Source organism: Microtus ochrogaster, chromosome 21, assembly GCF_000317375.1.
Source record: "Microtus ochrogaster isolate Prairie Vole_2 chromosome 21, MicOch1.0, whole genome shotgun sequence".
Lineage (NCBI taxonomy): Eukaryota > Metazoa > Chordata > Mammalia > Rodentia > Cricetidae > Microtus > Microtus ochrogaster.
The window spans coordinates 46,717,684-46,738,875 of NC_022022.1; positions in this window are offsets into that span (position 1 = coordinate 46,717,684).

The window sequence follows — 21,192 nt, forward strand, 5'->3', positions numbered from 1 at the left end:
CTCTCTCCCCCACTAGGAAGCGTGGGAGTCTCTCTGACCCTCTCTCCCCCACTAGGAAGCATGGGAGCCTCTCTGATCCTCTCCCCCACTAGGAAGAGTGTGAACCTCTCTGATCCTCTCTCCCTCACTGGGAAGAGTGGGAGTCTATCTGATCCTCTCCCTTGCTCACCCCTCCCTCTCTTCCTAAAATGGATCCCAGGTTTTGAGTTTATAAAGCGGATGAATAATTTGGTGAAAAACAGATCTCTCAGATTTGTATAGCCCCAGCTTCTCTGTGGGCTGAATTTTCAACTCACAGATGAGCTTCCTTCTAGCAGATGGGGAAGCTCAGGTCCAAGGAAATGGAATGGACCCACAGTAGAAGACACAGATCAGGAGGAAGTGCCCGTGCCCGTGCCCGTGAGCATGTTAAATGAGCACATAGTCACCTCCATGGGAGTCCAGGTCGTGCTGAGTACAGGGACCAGTGTCTACAGTATCATGGGACTGCAGAGTGCAGATAGTTTAAGACCTCAGCTGAATGAGTTCGGGCTGTGGCGGCGGTTCAATGGGTGAAACACTTGCCCCAAAAGTGTGAGGACCCGAATTCAGATCCCTAGAACCCATGAAAAGCCAGACCCAATCTGTAATCCCAGCGTTTCTAGAGCATGGATCCCTGGAAGTTTGCAGCCAGCTCTCATGAAGACCTACAAAAGAGGCTGTCCTCCGAGCTTCACGCGTGTTCACAGGACACAAATTCCCGTATTCACGCATACATCATACCACGCCACTCCTCAAAAAAATAGATTACATTTTTTTAATCGTCAGAGAAATCACTGTAAAAATACTCCAGTCTTCAAATAGGCCTTTTGTGCATGGGTAGTGACGTGCTGTGTGCCCCTGTGTGTGTTCCCGTATGTCTTAGACAGTGAGGAAGGGTGTGCCGTCATGAGATCACCAGTGTGCGTGTGCTCACAGCTCAGCATGTGCGATGTGGCAGTGTGGCTCTGACTGGTGTTGCTAGTCATTGTTGGGGACTGTGGACCCCGAAACCCCCTGAGTTTCTGTGACCCCCTGCCTGCTGGAGTAAACAATTTGTTTTCCTATGCTTGCAGCTGCTCTGAGCAAGAGACCCTTAGGAGTTCCTGATGGCAGGGGAGTGGTTTCTTGTAGGCTTGCAGCTGAGAGTTAGGACTTGGTCATTTAGTCAAGGAGACCCTATATAAGCTGCTCTGGAACACAATGGGGGGGCAGTTTTGGCATTACCCCCCTCCTCTCTGTATGTATGTGTGTTTCCCTCTCCAGCCCCTTGCCCAACTTGCGAATTGTACCATAGTGCGTAGGCATAGAGCAGGCATTGCAATACAAGGCCTCAGTGTTGTCCCAAGCCTCAAGCAGAGGCCAACAAACCAGTTTTAAATTAAAATATTATTCAGTCTACAGTGCCCCATATAAATATTTTAAGTAAGGCATCTAGTTTAGAAATACAACGAGGCAGGCAGGAAGAAAACGTGGTCGAAGAGCAAGACCAGCAGAAGGGAAAAGGAATGGATAATAGAAACGGGCTCAGCATCTTCATATGGGATTTGCTGCATGGAGGACTGGGGTGGATGCCTGCTGCGGGGAGAGCAGGAAGTCAGCTAGCAGGCACTATCGCCAGTTACCGCTGTGAGAGGCTGGACCTCTATCTGCCAAGGAACCCCGAGATCTGGGAGAGGGAAGCCCCAGGACAGAGCTGCTCTGTGGGATGCTGGCTACCCAGCACTTCTGGTCTGTGGGTTAAGGTCGCCCAGGAAAGCTCTCAGAATGACGCAGTTGCAGACAGGGCGAAAGCCCATGGGCATGTATCAAAATGGTGCGGTCTGAAGGAAGAAAGGCAAGATGAAATTAGCATCCTGCTTCCAGACCGAGGGCTCATACTGCCAGGGACAGGTAGATCAGAAGCAGTGCTGTCTGCTTACCGCCTGTGAGTCAATTACTTTTGCACTTCTGTGACAAAACACAGTGATGTTGGCAACTTGGAGAAGGGGGTTTTATTTGAGGCTACAGTTCTAGATGAAAAGGAGTCCATCACCATCATGACGGAGAGCATACCAGCAGGTAGGCATGGCTCCTGAGGAGCAATCAAGAGCTCACATACATATTTACAGTCAGAACACACAAACACAGAGGTGGGGTGATACCTCCAACAAGGCCACACCCCGAATCTTTCCCCAACAGCTATAACAACAAGAGACCAAGTACTCAAACATATGATCCGATTGGGGTCATTCTCATTCAAAGGGCCACACTGTGTTTAAATAAATAAAAAGCCCAATATTAAATATCTACCAGAAGTAAACTTGAAAAAGTTATGTAACAGGCTTAAAAGTTGTGTAGCTGATTTAGAAAGAGACAATAGAACAACAGAGACTTTAATAACTGAACTTAAGAACTAAGCAGCTGTTAAAACATGCTAGACCCAGTTAGTTGAAAACAGTTCAGCAAAGATAGAGAAGGTACATAAAGAAACGAAATCACCGTGTGCAGAGAAGGTCAAATACACAGCAGATGCTATAAGGCTACCTTGCATGTATTTATATCAGACTCCAAGATGGAGGAGAGAGAGAGAAACTAGGGTGGGATCAATATTTGAAGACATTGAGGTCTGACTTTTCAGAAACCAGAGGTTTGTGTAACAGGGGTATCAGTGGTTGTTCAGGGGGGTGGCTGAGTTTGTTCCCTAGCACAAAGAAAGAAATGAATGACCAAGAAAAAGAAAACTAAACTCTTAGAAAGAAAAGCAACAACTTTTTTGCACTCTGGGTAGAAGAAACTTAATGCTAGAAGTTCCTAAAAACGACCCTGGCTTGGGTACTTTATGGGACCCGTGGGTCTTTCCATTTCTCCTATTGGTCTGATTTAGATTCCTTGCCCAAACCTTCCCACAATCTCTCCTTGAAATGTTTTCTGGGAACAAGAAGCAACCACCTCAAGAGAGCAGCTTTCACCACCCTAACCTACCCATGCCTCTTTAACTTCCCTCCATCTTTTAGCTGCAAACTATGTGTCTCCCTTGTGCTGTGACAGGCTTACATCAGCCTTCAGTCATCCTTGGTGCCTGAGCTTCATTCTCTCTTCATCTTACTCAACCTTCTGAATTCACCCCATGAAAGGTCTGTGGCATCTCTGGTCCTCAGAAGAAAGATGAAGAGGTGACTCCTTAACCTTTCAGAGAAGGAAAGGAGATGGGGCACCCAGTGGCTGACTCCACACTCGGGCATTGATGCTACCGATGTTTGTGATTTAGCTCTGCATAGCGCAGAGCAGAAAGCAAACTCATTCTGCTATGAGAAGTTTGACAGACCTCCGCTTAGTGTACCCTCCCATCCACATCAAAAGAGCCTTGAGTGGAAGTTTGTCAGCCTAGGCAGAAGAAAGAGACTGGGAATGGTGCCAAGACCTTAATAATGGTTGTCTTTAAAGAAGAAGAAACACTCGATGGCTGGAAGACAGAGACCGTGACAGGTGAAGACGGTGGATGACTGGAGTCTATATGGCAGGTGAGTGTGGGTCTCTGCAAACTCAGTCTCATTTCCATACAATGAACCCTCTTCAAGGAATTAAAGTGTGGAACCAAGCAGGGCTAGAATTGAGGTCTGTGGATGTGATGGTTAATACTGACAACCTCTGGGGTCTAGACTGACCTAGGACACAAACACATTTGTGAGGGCAGCGGCAATCTATAGGCCTGAATCAAAAAGAGAATGTAAGCTAAGTCCAAGGACTCATGGCTCTCTGCTTCTTGACTGCGGATGCAACATGACCAACTGCTTTTACAACTGCCATACAACAAATTCATATAAAATCCACATAAAATTGCTTTAGCAATTAGAGCAACAAAATTCCTTCCTTGTGGAACACTAAAAAACAAAACACACTTCCCTACAATGTGGCTTTTGTTTCTTAAGATAGATAATAAATTGAGACTCTACTGTGGAATATAACATAGCCTTTGCAAATCAAAATGAACTCCTCCTTCCTAAAGTTCACATGTATAAGGATTTTTTTCTCCTATTAACAGAAGATCACCTAAGACAATAGACCCTCAAGACAGAGAAAGTAAGGGAACTCTCTTGGGACCGAGAAGCTTTTTCTAAAAAGTGTGAGTTTCTTTCCCTCACTTTGGTGTGGCCCAAAACAAAAACAAACAAAACCAAACAGACAAGAACCATAAAGGGAACAGACATATGTTCTGGATCATTCCATCACCACCATGCTTGTTGTTCATGACTACATTATGGCCACTTGGATGCTGTGGGGGAGTTGAATATTCAGTAGGTTCCAGTTTGTAAATAAATGATCATGCCAGCTAACTGTAGAGCAGTCCAGAGTGGTAAAATCCACAGGACTCTGGAAATTATGTGTCTTGTTTTAAAGAGCATTCAAATCTGTTTTCAAAAGAAGTAACTGTGTGGACCAGTCAAAATGCTGCAGTAACAATTTGCTAACGATCTAAAACTGACAGGTTCTGACTTTTAATTGGTTGGTAAGTATATTTAATACTGAATAGTGTGGGGTTAGAGCAACACAACCAAACAGCAAAATTACAACTGCCACACAATGAATTCATATAAAATCTACATAAAATTACTTAGCAATTAGAGCAAAAACAATCCTTTCTTGTGGAATCCTGAAACAAAACACATTTCCCTACAATGTGAGTTTTGTTTCTTAAGGCAGATAATAAATGAGACTCTGCTGTTAAATTAAGATAACATGCCCTTTTAAATGTTTCTGGCTTATAGCAAACAATACAGATCAATTTATTAAGTGCTTTGTTTATACCAAGTAAAGGCCAAATGCTGTTGCAGGAGCAAGGATTTGCTGAGCTTCAAGCAGACTTTAAGACATAATGGAAACCAGAACAGAAAACCTGGTTTATGGTCAAACCATCTCAAAATGGTTGGAAAGGCTTGGTTCATATCTTCCCTCTGGTTCTGTGCTGAGATAATGAATATATTTTAAAAAAAGGAAGAAATAAAAATAACTTGACATGTCATTTTCCGGTTCCAATCCAGGAATAATTGAATTGAGTAAGCATTTAATACAGATTTAAATATGCCATGATGATAACCTTATCTTCAACTCAGCAAGAAAGCCTCCTGGGGAACAAGGGGTGTTCAACAAAATTGGTTGACAATGGCTGCTCCACAGGCAGAATCAGGATAAGTAAGAATCTGTATATTCTAAATAATTAACAAATCTGATGCCACTGGACACCATTAAGAATGGCATTCTTGAAGAAACAGCATTGCTTTGTTGACTAATTTGAATTTAAGATACAAGAACAGAGGAGAGAACATAGAAATACACAAAGCTTATCTTTCTGCTATGACTGTTGGCTAATTACAACTCCACTGGTTTGTTTGTTTGGTTTATATGTGATTGTTTACAGTGATGTTCTACATAAGAACACTTCAACCAAGATCTGGCCTCTATACCATAGTGATCCCATAGGTGACAGCACCTACACCCACATAGTCGATATTCTGTGATATCACACAGTGACGAGAAGACCTAATGGTACATGTCTCAAAACGAATATTCATCACTACACAATGGATTGATTTTTATTTTAGATCTAATAACAAATGAAAGTTGGGAGTTCAGAGGTATCGATCACTTGCTGCCCTTGTAAGGGCTGGAGTTTAGTTTTTAGCACCCACCCTGGGTGGCTCACAACTGCCTGTAACTCTAGCTCCAGGGAATCTGCTACCCTCCTCCAACCTCACACGTAAGTAGACTCACACACAGACACACATAGACTCACACCCGTGTACATTCACACGCAGACAGACTCACACACACACCAATAAAAGAAAAGTTTTTATACCTAATCATATGTGTGCGTTTAAATAAATATTTTATATCCACATAACATTTAGCATATATATTATATGTGATACACATATTTGGTATATAATATATAATCAAAATAATTTTATGTGTTAAAAAAAGATCATTATATACCCATGTTGCTACTGAGACTTACAAGGGGAGGAGGTGATCTGATTTTTATGGTACGTTTGTCCTCAGGGAGCATATAAGGGCAGTGGTGCTGGGGTGTCCAGTCAAGAGTTTACGAGTTGCTGAAAAAGATGCTACTTTTCAAAGGGAAGGAGTTCTCTGGTTATTCTTTGTCAACCTGACACAAGCTGAAGCCATTTCCAAAAAGGAAACATCAACTGACAAAATCCCCCCAACTAGACTGGCCTGTTGGGCATTTTCTTGATTCATTGATGTGGGAAGACTCAGCCCACTGTAAGCAGTGACCCCAGGCAGGTCCTTCATAGATGCTGAAATAAACCCTTTCTTCCCTAAGTTGTTTCTGGTTGTAGTGTTTTATCACAGCAATAGAGACCCTGAGACAGGAGGGTCTTATTATGCCCCCATGCTCCTTGGTCCCCAGCATCCTACCTCCCACTACAGCCAATGAACTGAGATGTAATTTGTAGGGATGCCTGGCAGGTGTTAAAGACCACACTTTGTGGTGAGAGAGGATAGCTTAAAACAGGCTAGAAAGTCAAGAAAGGCAAGGGTCTGCGGAGGTTAAGTCAGAATTTATACCAGAGGCTAAGATCCAGCCGGTGTATTTTATCTCTGTGTGATTGTGGAAGCATCTCTCAGTCAGATGTGAGTCGGCTTCTTTATAGGACAAGCCTAAGAAAACAATGGGGAGATGGCTCTCAGCAAAGGGTTTGCCTTTTAAGTATGAAGATTTGTTTCCCAGAATCGAGGTAAAGAATCCAAGTGATGGGGTGTGCACTTGTAAGCTTAGCGCTGGGGAGGCAGAGACAGGAGGATGGGGCTTGCTGGCCAGTCAGCCAAGCCTACTTGATGAGTTCAGTTCCAATGAGAGACTTTGTATCAAAATTAAGCAGGTTTCCAGTGTCTGAGAAACAATACTCAAGGTTGGCCCTTGGTCTCCATAGCACACATACAAATAGGCACACATAACCATATGCACACAGGAACACTCACATAGAAGTGTGCTTATCTATGTATACACATGCACAGAGATGCACAGAGAGAGAGAGAGAGAGAGAGAGAGAGAGAGAGAGAGAGAGAGAGAGAGAGAGAGGAGCGCAACAGCCATGACATTGCAGGAATACACAGGATTTCTGGGTAAAATGATGGTCTGAGCTGGAAGCTCCGGGAGTTTGGGAAGTGGCCAGGAATGCTGGCTCTTAGAACCTGGCAGACTTTGGCACAGCAGATGCTACAGTTGACCTGACTGGAAAGAAGACAATCTTTTGACCCGTGTAAAGCAAGCTTGGGTACTGCCCCTCCCTTCGGAAGTAGAGAAAACCCTGGTTCCATCTAGCACGCTATTCCAGCAGTTGAGGGTTCTAGACTTACTGAGAAACCATTCATTCATGATAACAGAGTTCAAGCATTATTGCAGAGGGTCTAGGGAGGTCGGTCAACAGTTAAGAGCATTTGCTGTTCTTGCAGAGCGCCTGGCTCAGCACCCACAGGGTGGCTCACAGTTGAAGGGGGTCCTCTTCTGACCTCTGGCACCAGGAGCGCATGTGGTGCACATGCAAAATGCAGCCAAAACATTCATCCACATAACATGAACTAACACTCACTAACAAGTTATCATAAATATAGAACTAAGCAGACCCCACCATTAGTCAGTATGAGGATGCAGTGGAATGAGAAGAGTCATCCCTTGCTTGGAGAATCGTTTGGCTCATGAAATGTCTAATGACTTCCCTGGGGGAAAGTCACAAGGGGCACAGGAATGTAGATCTGATGGAGGGGGGAGGTGATAGATTCCCTTTTGCTATACTGAGTTTGAATTACGTAGGAGACACTCTTTGAGAGAAATAAAAGTCAAGGAATACAGATTAGAACATCCAATATATTGGTGGTTATCACTGAAGCTTGGGACCGACTGACAATGACTTCGTTCTAGAAGATCTGGAAGCAAAGGGAGGGGGGAGTTTACAGATTTAAAAGGCAATTCTACTCTAGTAGATCAACTGTTGAGTGGGGCTGAGGCTGGGCATGAAAAGATAAAAAAAGTGTGATTAAGATTTTAGATTTGGGGGGGGGGCAGGGAAACACCATGATTTCAGACGCCAAAGAGCTGTCAACAAAAGGAGCCGTTTAGACAATGTGAGAACTTTCAGGAAAGCAGTGAGAGTGGGTTGTGCAGTTGTTTGAGAATTGGAAAGGAGACTTCTCTTCAAGTGGTGTGCCAATTAAGAGGAGGGGAGAGAGAGGGGGGAGGAGGGAGGGAGAGAGAAAGAGATGGAGGAAGGGAGGAAATGGAGGGAAAAAGGGAGGAAGGGAGGAAATGGAGGGAAAAAGGGAGGAAGGGAGGGAGGGAAGGAGGGAGGGAGGGAGGGAAGGAGAGCCCAGGCAGGCTAAGAACCAAAGAAGAGGGAGATTAAAGAGAGTCATTAAATTCCTATAAAACCGTGTTCGATACGTGCTTTATGAGGGTTTGGGCTTCACCACATGTAAGAAATACGAGGGAAAATGGGTCATATTTACCTTCTTCAAGGTTTTTCTCTGGTGATCACTGTTTTTAAGATGCATATTTAAAAAGGCTTTTAAAAGTGTGAAGTAGGTTTTCAAAATATTTTCTTTTTATTTTAATACTGTCTATTGCTCTCCCTGCCCCTTAAGTCAGCCCTCTCCTCAGTTCCCAAGACTGTGGGGGGGGGTCGTCTCTCAAAAATAAAGATCTGACCAGATTTACTCAGGTGTTTAAGCTTTATGTGCTGAATCTGGACCCTGCTAGGCTTCTAACAACCCCTTAGCATGGAATTGCTGCATCTTCTACGTCCAGAAGAGAGAGAGAGAGAGAGAGAGAGAGAGAGAGAGAGAGAGAGAGAGAGAGAGAGGTGTAAACGTGCATCCATGAAGTAGTGTGCCATGCCTTTTAAGAGGACAGAGCTCCAACTGTCATGATTCCCAGGAGAGCTAGGAAACGAGGTCTACAGAGTCCCCGTCATGGTGACACTGGATCTGGGTAGCAGGAGTATGTCAGGGCTGGCCCTATCTCTCACCAATGTTGCACCTGCCTTAGACTTTCTCTTTTACATGGCTATGTCTTCGTGTCCTACTTTGATTTCCGCTGCTATGATAACACACTGACCGAAAGCAACTTGGAGAGGAAAGGGTTTATTTCAGCCCGCAGCTGTAGTCCATCGCCGAGGGAAGTCAGGGAAGGAGCCCAAGGAAGGGAGTTGGAGGCGGGAACTGAAATGGAGGGTACAGAGGAATGTTCTTACTGTCTTAATCCTCTTGACTTATTTGTTTTGCTTTCTTATACGACCAGGGCCACCTTCCCAAGGATGGAGTATTTCCACATAAATTATCAATCAAGAAAATATCCCACTGGCTTCCTACAAAGGCCATGTGATGGGAGTATTTCCTCAGTTGAAGTTCATTTTTCTCAGCTGATCTCATCTGTGTCAAATTGATGGAAAAAAAAAAGTTTGTATGTGCTATTCTGACTAAATCCAACTCCTTCCCACATCAGCCTGTGTATCCTGTCACCACACTCCAGATGTTCTTTGAAGCTTTCTCTACCCCTACGCTTCTGACCTAAGTTTCCAGGTTTGTGGACCCAGAGAATATTGCAACTCCTTCTATAGAAGCGCTGTTCCATTGCTATTGGTTGACTGGCTGGTACAGAAGCATTGTTCCATTGCTATTGGTTGACTGGCCTGTACAGAAGCGCTGTTCCATTGCTATTGGTTGGTTGACTTGGGTAGTAGATACTTCAATTTTGTTTTGAGACAGGCTCTCACACTGTAATCCAAGTGTGATGGTTTGAATAAAAATAGCTTCCACAGGCTCATTATGTGTGAATATTTGATCCCCAATTGGTGGAATTGTTTGGGAAGGAGTAGAAAGTATGGCCTTGTTGGAGGAGGTGTGCCCCCTGGGGCAGGCTTTGAGGTTTCAAAGTCCCATATCATCCCGGTTGCTAATCTCTCTACGTCCTGCTTCTGTATTAGATATAAGCTCCCAGCTACTCTCCTTCACCACGCCTGTCTGCCTGCTGCCATGCTCCCTGCCATGATGGTCTTAGACTCACCCTCAGAAGTGGTAAGTCCCAGTGAAGTTCTTCTATAAGTCACCTTCATCATGGTGTCTCTTCACAGCAACAGAAAAGTAGTTAAAACACCAAACTCAAACTCATAATCTTCATGTCTCAGCCTGCCAAGTGCTGGAATTATAGGCAAGCATCACCACACCCTGCTCCATCTGAACAGAGTTTCCACAAATTTCTGTGCATGTGCCCTTCAAGAACAGGGTGTTTCTAAAGGCTCCCTTCAAGCTACATGCCTGCCAGGAGAATAACAAATGTCCAATAAATGAACAAATGACCACATATCACTTGGCATGTGATAAATTGATGCTAGAACATTGTACAGTTTGGGATAAATGGATGATATAGGCTTCTTTATCTCTCTGGTTTTATGCGGTGCTGTTGATGACTGTACTCCATTTCCACAGCAAAGCCCTGACACACACACACACACACACGTTTGAAAAAACACCACACTGAAACCTAATATTTTGCATGCTAATAAGAATAATCCAGTTACTGGAATATTGTGTTATGACAGAAACTAAAGAACTACTTTGACACTAAGTCAATATGTATTACAGATGTCCTCTGTACAGGGCAGTGTGCTGGGTTCAGGTGTCATCATGAAGGTTAAAGCCTCACAGAGTCTGTGGTCAAAGGAGGAAACGGTGAAAACAGAAGCTTATATGTGATGTAACTTGAGACAAATGCTACAGAGCTATACCAAGAGAGATAAACATGGGAGGCCTGATTTTGATCAAGGCATCAGAGTAGGCATGTATGGCAAAGCGACTAAATTTAGGTCTGGGAATGTTCAGGAAAGAGGGGAGAAAGCCAGGTTGTTGCCTGCTAAAGTGAGGCACTGAGGAAGACCTCTGTTGTGTTTAGAGCTTGGAGAGGGGGAACAAGGCCCAGAGAATCAGGTGGAGGAGGAGCACAGAGGCTGCTGCCCCAGGCTGAAGACTGGGAATTCTTTCTACAGTAAAGGCAAGTCATTGAAAACTCCCAAATAAGATCGTTAGCTGCATTTTCATGTTGAAGGGTCACTTGTAGAAGATGTAGTAAATGACTATGGAGGGGCCAGAGGGAACACAAGAGTCTAGCGATCTGTTAGTTGAGAATTGGGGCTTTTGGGGAGTACAGTGGCTTATTCCTGTGATCCCAGCACTTGGGTGGCTGAAGCAGAATTACAGTGAGTTTGAGGCCAGGAAGTGGGCTACACAGTGAGGCCAATTAACCAAAGAACCAACCAACTAACCAACCAATCAGTACAACAAAGGAAAAGACACAGTGACACACCAAAGGAGAGAAGGGATGGGAAAGGAAAATAGAAAGAAAGAGTAGTGAGCTAGAAGCCGGCTCCCTGTCCACATGAGTGGAAGCCTAGAAGAGAGGATCATGGCGAGGTCAGGGCTGCAGCTTCTCTGAGACATCCAGAGGCAGTGGTCATAGGAAAAAGCCTACTCTAACTATCCCCATCCAGGTTTCAGGGAGGAAGACAGGTCAAAATCGGAGCGTGTCAGCATCCATCCCGATCGAACAGTCTCTGTTTGGTGTTGAGCTGGTGAACTTACTTCCTTTGTTTTACGTGACTACCATCAGAACCTTAATCGGCATGTTCTCCTCATTTTATTAGCTAGTTTCATGGTAAGTGTGCCTGCTGCTTTGGCCAATGTCTGTCCTTATTTCCTCAGGCTAGACTTGGGAGGATACTGTACCTCAGAGGATTGAAGACTAAGGTTTGCAAGACAAACTTCAAAACTACCTTCTGCTAACAGCGCGAGTCCACTCCAAACACCAGAAATTAAAAGCCCTAATCATAGTCTTATATTAATTTATTTTTATTATTCAAGATGGTTGACCAGAATATTGTATTTGCTGACTCTCTTTCTCCTTTTTCCACTTGTATATGCCTTTGGCCCATTTTCTATATTGGATAATGCTGATTTTCTTAAAAACTGACATGAACCCCTCATTTTAGCTACATGCTCATAGACTGTGAACTCCTCATTTTAGTAACTATATGCACAAAGAAAAACATGATGAACTTACATGTTCTTGGTTTTTGCAACAAGTTTTCCTTGTGAAACAAAGTGCTCTTGAACTCATGATCGTCCTTCCCTGAGTTTCCCAAGAGCTGAGATTCCAGGCTCGGGCTGTCACACGAGTTATTTCAACAACAGGCGCGGAGTGAACCAAGATGTTGTTTAGTGAATGACATAAAGTTCTGCTACAAACCAGGTACACTGTTTTGGTTTATGTTTCCAAGTCCCTATTTGATATGCTACAATCTTCTTTTTAACTAATTGTCACTTCTATCTAAACTACTCTGCTCCAACCCGTGCCCCTTATACACATATTCACATTGCTCATTGGACCAAGAAGCGTGAGTAGTTGTGCTCTTGACACCAACAGAGTTTGGTAATGTTATGCTGGCTCCAATCCAGGAAAACTGTCACTAACATTTAAAATGCTACCAAAGACCAAATTTTGGACTTGAGAGGAACATCCAAGAAAACACCAATATATTTTAACCAGTGGTCTATATTAAACCAGCACTCCAACAATGCAGATGTGGTAGGTAGGTAGGTAGGTAGGTAGGTAGGTAGGTAGGTAGGTAGTAGGTAGGTAGATAGATAGATAGATAGATAGATAGATAGATAGATAGATAGATAGATGATAGATAGATAATAGTAGATAGATAGATAGGGCAGATAGATAGGGATAGAGAATCGACAGAGGAATGGGTGGTCAGACAGAGAGTTGGATCCCAGGAGAAAAGCAGAGCCAGGACCTTCCAGGTCTAAAGGGAATTACAATATCCACCTTCCCACTAAGAATTCCACTCCACTTCTTATGGAGGTGTTGGAAGTCACATGTCACAGTGAAAACATGCCAGCAGGTATGCAAAGTAAGCTGAGAAGACATTAGGGATATTTTCTGTGCCTCTTATATTGCTCCAAGGGTGGGTTCCTAGAAAAATTACCCAGGACTTAAATAATAAAAAATATTCCCAAGGTATAAAGAGGAATAAAAATCAAATATTAAGAATAACCTGGAAGGTGAGAGTTGGGTGTTTTATTCCCAGCCTTAGGCTACTATATTTTTCAGAGAATAACTGCCCCCTTATAACCAGATAAATCATAAAGCTGTAAAAAGGTGGTAATTGACAAGTTCAACAAATCTAAGGAAATTAAAGCAAGGGGAAAATAATATTAAGAAATAATGTTTTATGAGGGGAAGCCTTGTGAGCCTGTACCCTACTGACATCAAAGAAGCAAGCTATGTATGCATTTAGTCATGAGGTAAGTTCTCCCTGTGGTCTACAAGGAACAGCGACGGGCGTGGAATGCATGCACGGTGCCTGGAATCACAAGACCAGAGCTCACATCCTGAGCCTCAAGCAGGAGACAGAAATGCAACTGAGAAGGGCTCCAGTCCTCCAACTCCCAAAGCCCAAACCCCAGTGGCACACTTCTTCAGTAAGGCCACACTTCCTAACCCACCTGAACAATATCACCAACCAACTATCTGAATCAGGCCACTGAAACCATCCCAGCTGCTATCCCTGATCAACAGGAAGTAACAAATCTGGCAAAGAGAGACACCGCGCCACACCGAGGGGAACAGCTGAACTCCTGAGAAAACGCTGAAGCCTCGAGGGAAAGAGTCGCGTGAACCCAGCACATGTGTGTTGGTGTCCCACGGGGGAGGGGTAAGGACACCGCCACGTGTAGTTATGCACAGAATGAGGAGTGTGATGGGCACGGCTGACAAGGACACTGAGTCACCAGGGCTGAGAGGCAGCAGGTGGTCAGCAATGGTGAGAGGAATCTGTAGAGATGGCAGGCGCCCCTAGGACAGCAAGTACACCGCTCTAAGATGCTTCACGCTTATCTTGAAAAACCACGGGAGGGCCTGGAGGAACGTAACAAGGGGAAGAGATGGACACTTCCGCATGTGTTGGTGCAGGCTGGATGGAGACTGTCAGGGAGTTGGCCGCAGGAGGGGCGAGGATGCATAAAGCAATCAAGGATGGCAGAAGGGCAGGGAGGAGGCTGGTCCGAGCTGTTCGGGAGGCAAGGGGAGGGTGAAGCATTGCAGAGGAGCCACTGAACTTAAACCAGCTGCACTCACTTCCATTCCCTGGGGCTCAGCTAAAAAGGATTTCCAGAGACCTAGTCAATGATAACCTTATTAAAAAAAAAAAAAAAAAAACCAGGGCCCTCTGCTTCCTGACTGGATTCAACATGACCATCTACCATGCTCAACTGTATCTCGGGGAGCTGAGGCCAACATAAACCCTTCCTTCCTCAAGAAGGAATGAATTAAGAGGAATGGCAGATCCCAATGAAACAGTGCTGAGGAGTCCCTGGCAAAAGGACTCCAAGGGTCAGGCTAGTTTGGGCTACACAGAGATCCTGTCTCAGAGGGAAACTTAAAAAAATAAAAATACATGCAAACAAACAAATCCTTCCCTCTGTTCTTGTCATTTTCACACTAGCAAACTGCACTGGGAATCATTCACAGATTTGTGTGCTGGCTGTTGCCTGTTTGCCCCTCACTTCACATTCAGTGAGTACTGGGGGCTCACCAGGGACTGGACTGGGAGGTTGACAAGGGACTGGATCCAGAGGCTGACCTTACACACCACTATAGGGCCCAGAATTCCTGAGTAATGGCATTCTCATTTTCCCACGGGCAGAGAAGAGATGATGCCTCCGACGACCGCAGGTGAAAATACAAAGGAAGTGACAGACCTTTGCGAAGACGGAGGAGAATTGCTTTGGAAGGGAACAATTTTAGTAGGAGTCTGTAGAAATTACAACTGGGAATATCTAGTGGCCAATAGATTAAACAAGTACAAGACTCAGCGGGGAGATGTGGGCTGGAAATGGGGATGTAAAAGCCAGTCACGTTAGACAGTGGCATTGGAACCAGTCTCCTGACAGTCACTGCTCCAAGAGGAGGAGACACTAAAACCCCTGAAAGCCTTGTCTATCTCAGCAGGCTGATGCCCTAATGAGAAGGGTGATCTACTGGGCAGGCATCACACCCAACTGTCCTTGCCGCCTCCCCGACAAAGGGAGCAGCTCTTCTGAGCCAAGAGCAGTGTGAGGAATATAACTTGTCGCGCATGAGAGAAGAGCACCCCAGAATAAAAGCATAGAGCCCTGGCCTAGCATGAGCAAGGCCTGCCATCCAATCCCCAACACTGCAACAAGATGAAACAAACAGAAACAGCCAGTAGGAATATTCAAGGAAAAGACTAGACAGGGCAGCCGGAGACAGTCTGCGGGGCACCACGCCGCCTGTGGCTTCAGCTGAGAAATTGAGGGAGGCTGCCTGCGGACTCCAGGGTACACCTTCCAGTCCCAGTTCCTGTGTTTGTTTACTACCTGTCACCCCCAGAAAAGCTTAGCTCTCCAGGCCTGGTGATTTCTGCTTTTAAAATTGAGGGAATCACAGTAGCTGTCCCTGTAGGTTTCCAGAGATTAGATAAAATGACATAACTAATACTCGGCATAGCCTCAGCGCAGACCAAACCCCAGGAAACTCCAATCATCTTTCAGCAGCCAGGGTAGACCCTCAAGAGCCACCAGGAAACTCGTCGGATGGAACGTGTGCTGTCCCCAGCGGAGCAAGCTGACAGCGGAGAGTGTTACCTGTCAGCTCTCACAGCCCTGTTGTCTACCTTCATAAAACTACCTCGCTTAGGTGAGAATCCCTTTCTCAGAGCATGCCAGGTTTCCTTAACCCTTTCAACATTCAGAAGGAGGCCACTTTAAAAGGGGTCCATCCATCTTACTTTAACTGGGAAGACAAGGCCTTTCTCCAACACAAAACGTGTTTCTTTCCAGCAGGGCCCAATCTCTCTAGGTCACTAGGTAAACCACTGTATGCAAACAACATCACATCTGCTAAGAAGGACACAGGCAGGCAGCATGTCATCAACATGGAACTCCAAAGCTGGGAGGACACCGTGGCTGAGGATATCTGTTCGGAGAAGCTAAGCAAACTATGTGACAAGAACTTACGGATTTAGGCTCACTTCCCAGGATGTAAGATTTAACACTCCAACAAGGATGATGTGAATGTCTTCCTGGGATAACACCCAGGTTATGGTGACGATGCTGATCCATACACGGAGCTACAATAACCATGGCAGATGGCAACGTAAAGGAATGAGACTCGAGGAAGAGAGCCAAAGGAAAGCAGATACGCTACAGAAGGCTGAACAAGCCTTGTGGACTCAAGTCCACGGTGCCAAAGCAGGGGGAACCGTGCTAGAGAGATGGTGCCTTGACACAGCTTGGTGGTGGCTGTCCTCTACATCCCGGAGTGCACAGTGGAGATGCTACTACAATACCAACCTCACAGAGTATGAGAATGCAGAGGCCATGGAGGGAGTCAATTGTGCTTCTTTCCAGAGAGGAAAACAGAAGAATCAAAGAATGTTACTACTTCATACACATCATCAAAAGAAGTCAAGGAGAGATGAAGTAGTAGCTTGAAGAGATGAGAATCAAAGGGGCGGCGTTATCTGAGGAGAAGGGTGGACTTCTCTGTCCAGTGTCCAGGCATGCTCCAGGTTTTAGACCCAGATCTACCGCTGCCATTCAGGTGCCAGCCATGACCCCTCTCCCCACTGTCTCTTCACAGACAACTCTTCTGACTCCAAGTGGGGGGGGGGCGTCTCCCACACCCGAGTTCTCTCCTAGCAGGGCGGTGCCCCACAATTCTAGTCAATTCTGGAACAACTCTCAGACCTCAGTTCCTAAAGTCTCAGGGCCATAAGATGTGTGCACGACACCCGCTAAGCTCAGGGCCGCCCATCCTTCTCACCAGCCAGCTAGAGATTGAGAGATTCCACGACCCCTTTTTCCTGGGGTGAGCAATTAGCCGTCACAGTTCACAGAACTCAGGAAGACAGTTCACCCGTTACTTATTCATTATAAAGAACGCAGCTTGGGAATAAGTAGCAGCGGGAAGAGCATCATGGGACAAGTGTGGCCAGCTGGGTTGAGAACATCCACGCAGACCCCCAGGTGTGTAACAGCTAATGCAGGCTCCCTGCACTCCCTGGCTTAGCATTTCCACGGTGTCTATCACACACAAGGCTGAATAATCATTCACCATCGATGACCAAACTCAAACTCTGACCCCTCTCCACTCCCTGGAGTTAAGAGGAAAGTTCCAAACCTCTGATCACATGATTGGGGTCTCTGACAACTTAGACTGGCCAGAAACTATGCAGGAGCACCCAAGAGTCACCTCATTAACAACCCCAGGCATGGCTGGAGACCATTATTAATAACAGAGATTATTCTTTCACTTAGGAAATGGGGCATTTGAATATCTCTAGGCCAGGAATTAGGCATGAAAAATGTGTGTGATATACATATAAAAACACATATGACATTTTATCATAATATATCATTCCCAAAGTGACAGCCATTTACTTAAGCTGTAAAGAAGAAATATTACCCAAACATTTGGAGAGCTCTTAGACATGGGGTTTTGTTGACATTGTTGTTGGGGGACATAGTGTGGCACCATGGAACTCTGGTGGCATGAAGACAAAGAGCCACCAGGCAGTAACAAGAGCCCCAGTCCAGGGTCCATTAAGTCTCTGACCTACTCAACATTCCTTCTTTAGTCCCCATGACAGTTAATCTTAATTGTCAACTTGATGGAATTAGAATCCTGTGGAAACAAGCCTTCGGGTGGGTATACCTGTGAAGGGTCTACAAATTGGGCTAACTGAAAAAGAATGATCAACCCTAAATATGTCTTTGTCATCAATTTCATTACAGCAATGAGAAGCACACGTAATGCAATACCCCCCCCCAACACACACAAATGATAGGTAAGACCATCTCCAGTAGTTGGTATAATCAATATTGTCAAGAGTCAGCATATGGGGAAAAGCTGACAGAAGCCTCTGAAATTGTCCCACTCTTTACACATAAGATAAGGAATTAAAACTATCACACCTCAGGCAGAATGGCAGGAATGGGTGGCACTTCCAGACCTGAAGGATGTGGTGTTCGTCACCCCATCATCGCCCCACGTAGTTCCGAAGTCTGGCCTCTATGATGAAGCAGATGGATCCCGGAGGGTGAACGCATCCTGGTGAAAAGCTGCAAAGCGGGAGGCTCCATTGCAGCTGCTGCGCTAGATACATTATCTGTGGTAGCACAGATTAGCACAGGCTCAGATACAGGCTGTGCCGCTATTGATCCGGCAAACGAATTCTTTCCCGTCCCTATCAGAAAAGAGGATCAGAAATAGCTGCACTAACCTGAACAGACGTGTATTTGCAGTCTTGCTCGGGCTCTATGGAGGAGATAGCAACAAGTGACCACGTGGTCAGATTGGGCTCATCATGACCCGGGTGCTCCCAGACTCACCAGCTCAGAAAACTGAATGGGCTCAGCAATCTACCTTAACTTAGAAGTGGTTCAAGAAGCCGAAAGGTCTGTGGCTTCCTACCTCCTCTTTTGTACCTGCATATGACCTTTGCCAGCCTCTCGGCAGCAGCTTTGGCCCATGGGCCACTTGTGATGTGGGATAGACCCAGAGGTCTGGTTCACAGATAGGTCAGCGTGGAGCACGAGTGAAGGCTAACAGCAAGGGTGGCCTGCAGCATCCCTTGGAGAACACCCAGATAAACAGTGGCGGGTAGCATTCCTCTCTCTAAGCAAAGCTTTCGATGATGTCACAGTGAGTTTTCTCTTTGCTGTGACCAATCACTTGACAAGAGACAACTTAAGAAAAGAAGGTGCGGCGATGCTCACTGATAGAGGGTAACAAGAAGGGAAAGTGGTAGGAGTGACTCTTGGTTACAGCGGTAGGTGCATGATGCCAACTGCTCACATCCTGGGAGATCAGGAAACACAGATGAGACAGGAAGCGGTCCAGTATGAACCTGAAGGCCTGCCCCCAGGAGATGATACACCCCAGATGCTCTATGATGCTCACCTGCAGGGGAGTGGTGATGAGGCACTCTATAAGCACCCACTTCTAAGCCCTAGACTTCGCCTCCCAAAGCTTCTGCAATTTCCCCAAATAGCATCACCAGCTGGGGACCAAATCTTCAAACGCATGAGCCTGTGGGAGACATTGCACGTCTGTCCCTTACTCAGCAGATTACTGGTGCATCCAATTTATGTTCTCCAGGTGAGAACAGAAGCGAAGGCTAGACAGGGGCACGTGGCTTAGGCTTAGCTGAGGAGAGAAAGGCGGACATGAGGAGGCAGAATCTCTGAAGAGGAGGGTTTGGAGGCTGAGGCCCGCTGAAGATCATGCACCTGGATTGTACTGCCTCTTGCTTTCCCACACACGGTCTGCCCTCCTGTCCGGTTCATCCCTACATGTTGGATCCAAGAAAACAGCCCAGAAAATGCGCAGGTCACCCACAGAAATACCCGAAGCACTGAAGTCACCCCTCTATGCTGGACTGCATCCTCCCAGCGCTGGTGCTGCCGTATACTAATGCAGAAGAGGGTTTCTATGATACCTGAGGGGCAATGGCTGGGCACCGAGCAAGGGTTTGGACAGCATGCTCAATGAATGATTTCTGAGCTCTGTACGCTAGTTTCAAGTCTTGCCTTCTTGGCTACTCTACAGGCTCAGGAGCCTGAGGAGGACAGAGAATAAAGAGGATTGTTTATGCTACCTTTTGTCACAACTACACACACACACACACACTTCAGCAGGCCTGCCAAACACACAGATGCCTGGAGTTTGGACAAATACACTTCTTACTAATAATCTGTAATTTAATCACTATCCTAACAATAAAATTGAAGAATTGCTATTGAACTGTTTTCAGCACACCATCTAAAAGAAAATTGGTATAAAACAAGTAAACTTTTGTGGAAAGTAATTCTACTGTGTAAGCAAAGTTCCCTGGCTTCAGATGGCTATTCAGATATCCAGATGTCCACAGGGTTGTATGGAGCTTGAGATTGGGCAAGCATAGGAATGGCTTACTTAAATTAACTGTGTGATATTTTCATTTGTGAGTTAATTAAAATAGAGTGATTTTCTTTTAAAAATGAGTATTGCTTTTCAGTCAGAGTGTTGCTGGACTAGAATTCTTTCACAAATGCTCACATGCAATGCTTCAGGACAGTCGAAAATGTCTTACCTATTATAAAAACCTTTTTTTCAAACATTTAAGATAACAGAAGAATAAATTTTATTAAAATATATTCAGTGTTAGCTACAAACGAAACGAAGCAAAGGCAGGCAGCCTGCATGATGTCCTTGGTAAGAGGTCAGAGGCTCTGTGCAAGGTCGTCCTTCCTACACAGCTCTCTTCCTACCCTGCCCAACCAGGGGAGAGCTGGAGATCCTGCTGACACCTGGGGGGGATAACACGAGGTCCAGCTGTCACCAAGGATTCCCTTCCCAGATGAGCCAAAGTCACCAGGTCCGGGTCCTCTTGGGATTCATAGAACTGTGACGACTGATGATGCCCTTCAGTGTCCAGCGGCAGATGCTGTACCTTGCCTTGGTGACTTAACATGGGACTGTAGTCTGTGGCCTTAGAAGCACAGCATCACAATAGCTGACAGCCTCCTCATAAATCATATGTCCCAATAATATTTCCTAAACAGAATTTTACTAAAGTTTCATGCAGTCTCTATTTTTGATCCACTTGGTATTTGTTTAATGTTGAACTATAGGGTTATCTTTATTGGCTATAAAAGTGATTTCTCCAGTGTAACAATGCCAGGAGTAAGAATCCCTGGTTCTCCCCTTCACCTCCCATCCTCCGCATGGCATCAGCAGCAGGCAACGCTGGGAAAGCGTACACACATTGATATGCATCAATCTTTACACAGACGGGAGCGGAAGGGCATCCAGTTTCCACACTTCCCCCTCTCTTTCTAGATGGGCGCACTTTGGTGTGCTGTGTTTTTTACAGGTTTTCCTTTCTAGTCCCCTAATCAAACCCATTCTGTTCAGTTACCCTGATATTTTTATAGCTGTACAAAATGCAAATGCACCTGCACCTTGGATTGATGGTGCCTGAAGGAGTCCTCCCCTCCCTCCTCCCGGGGCTCCACCTCCTCACCCCTGCACCTTGGATTGATGGTGCC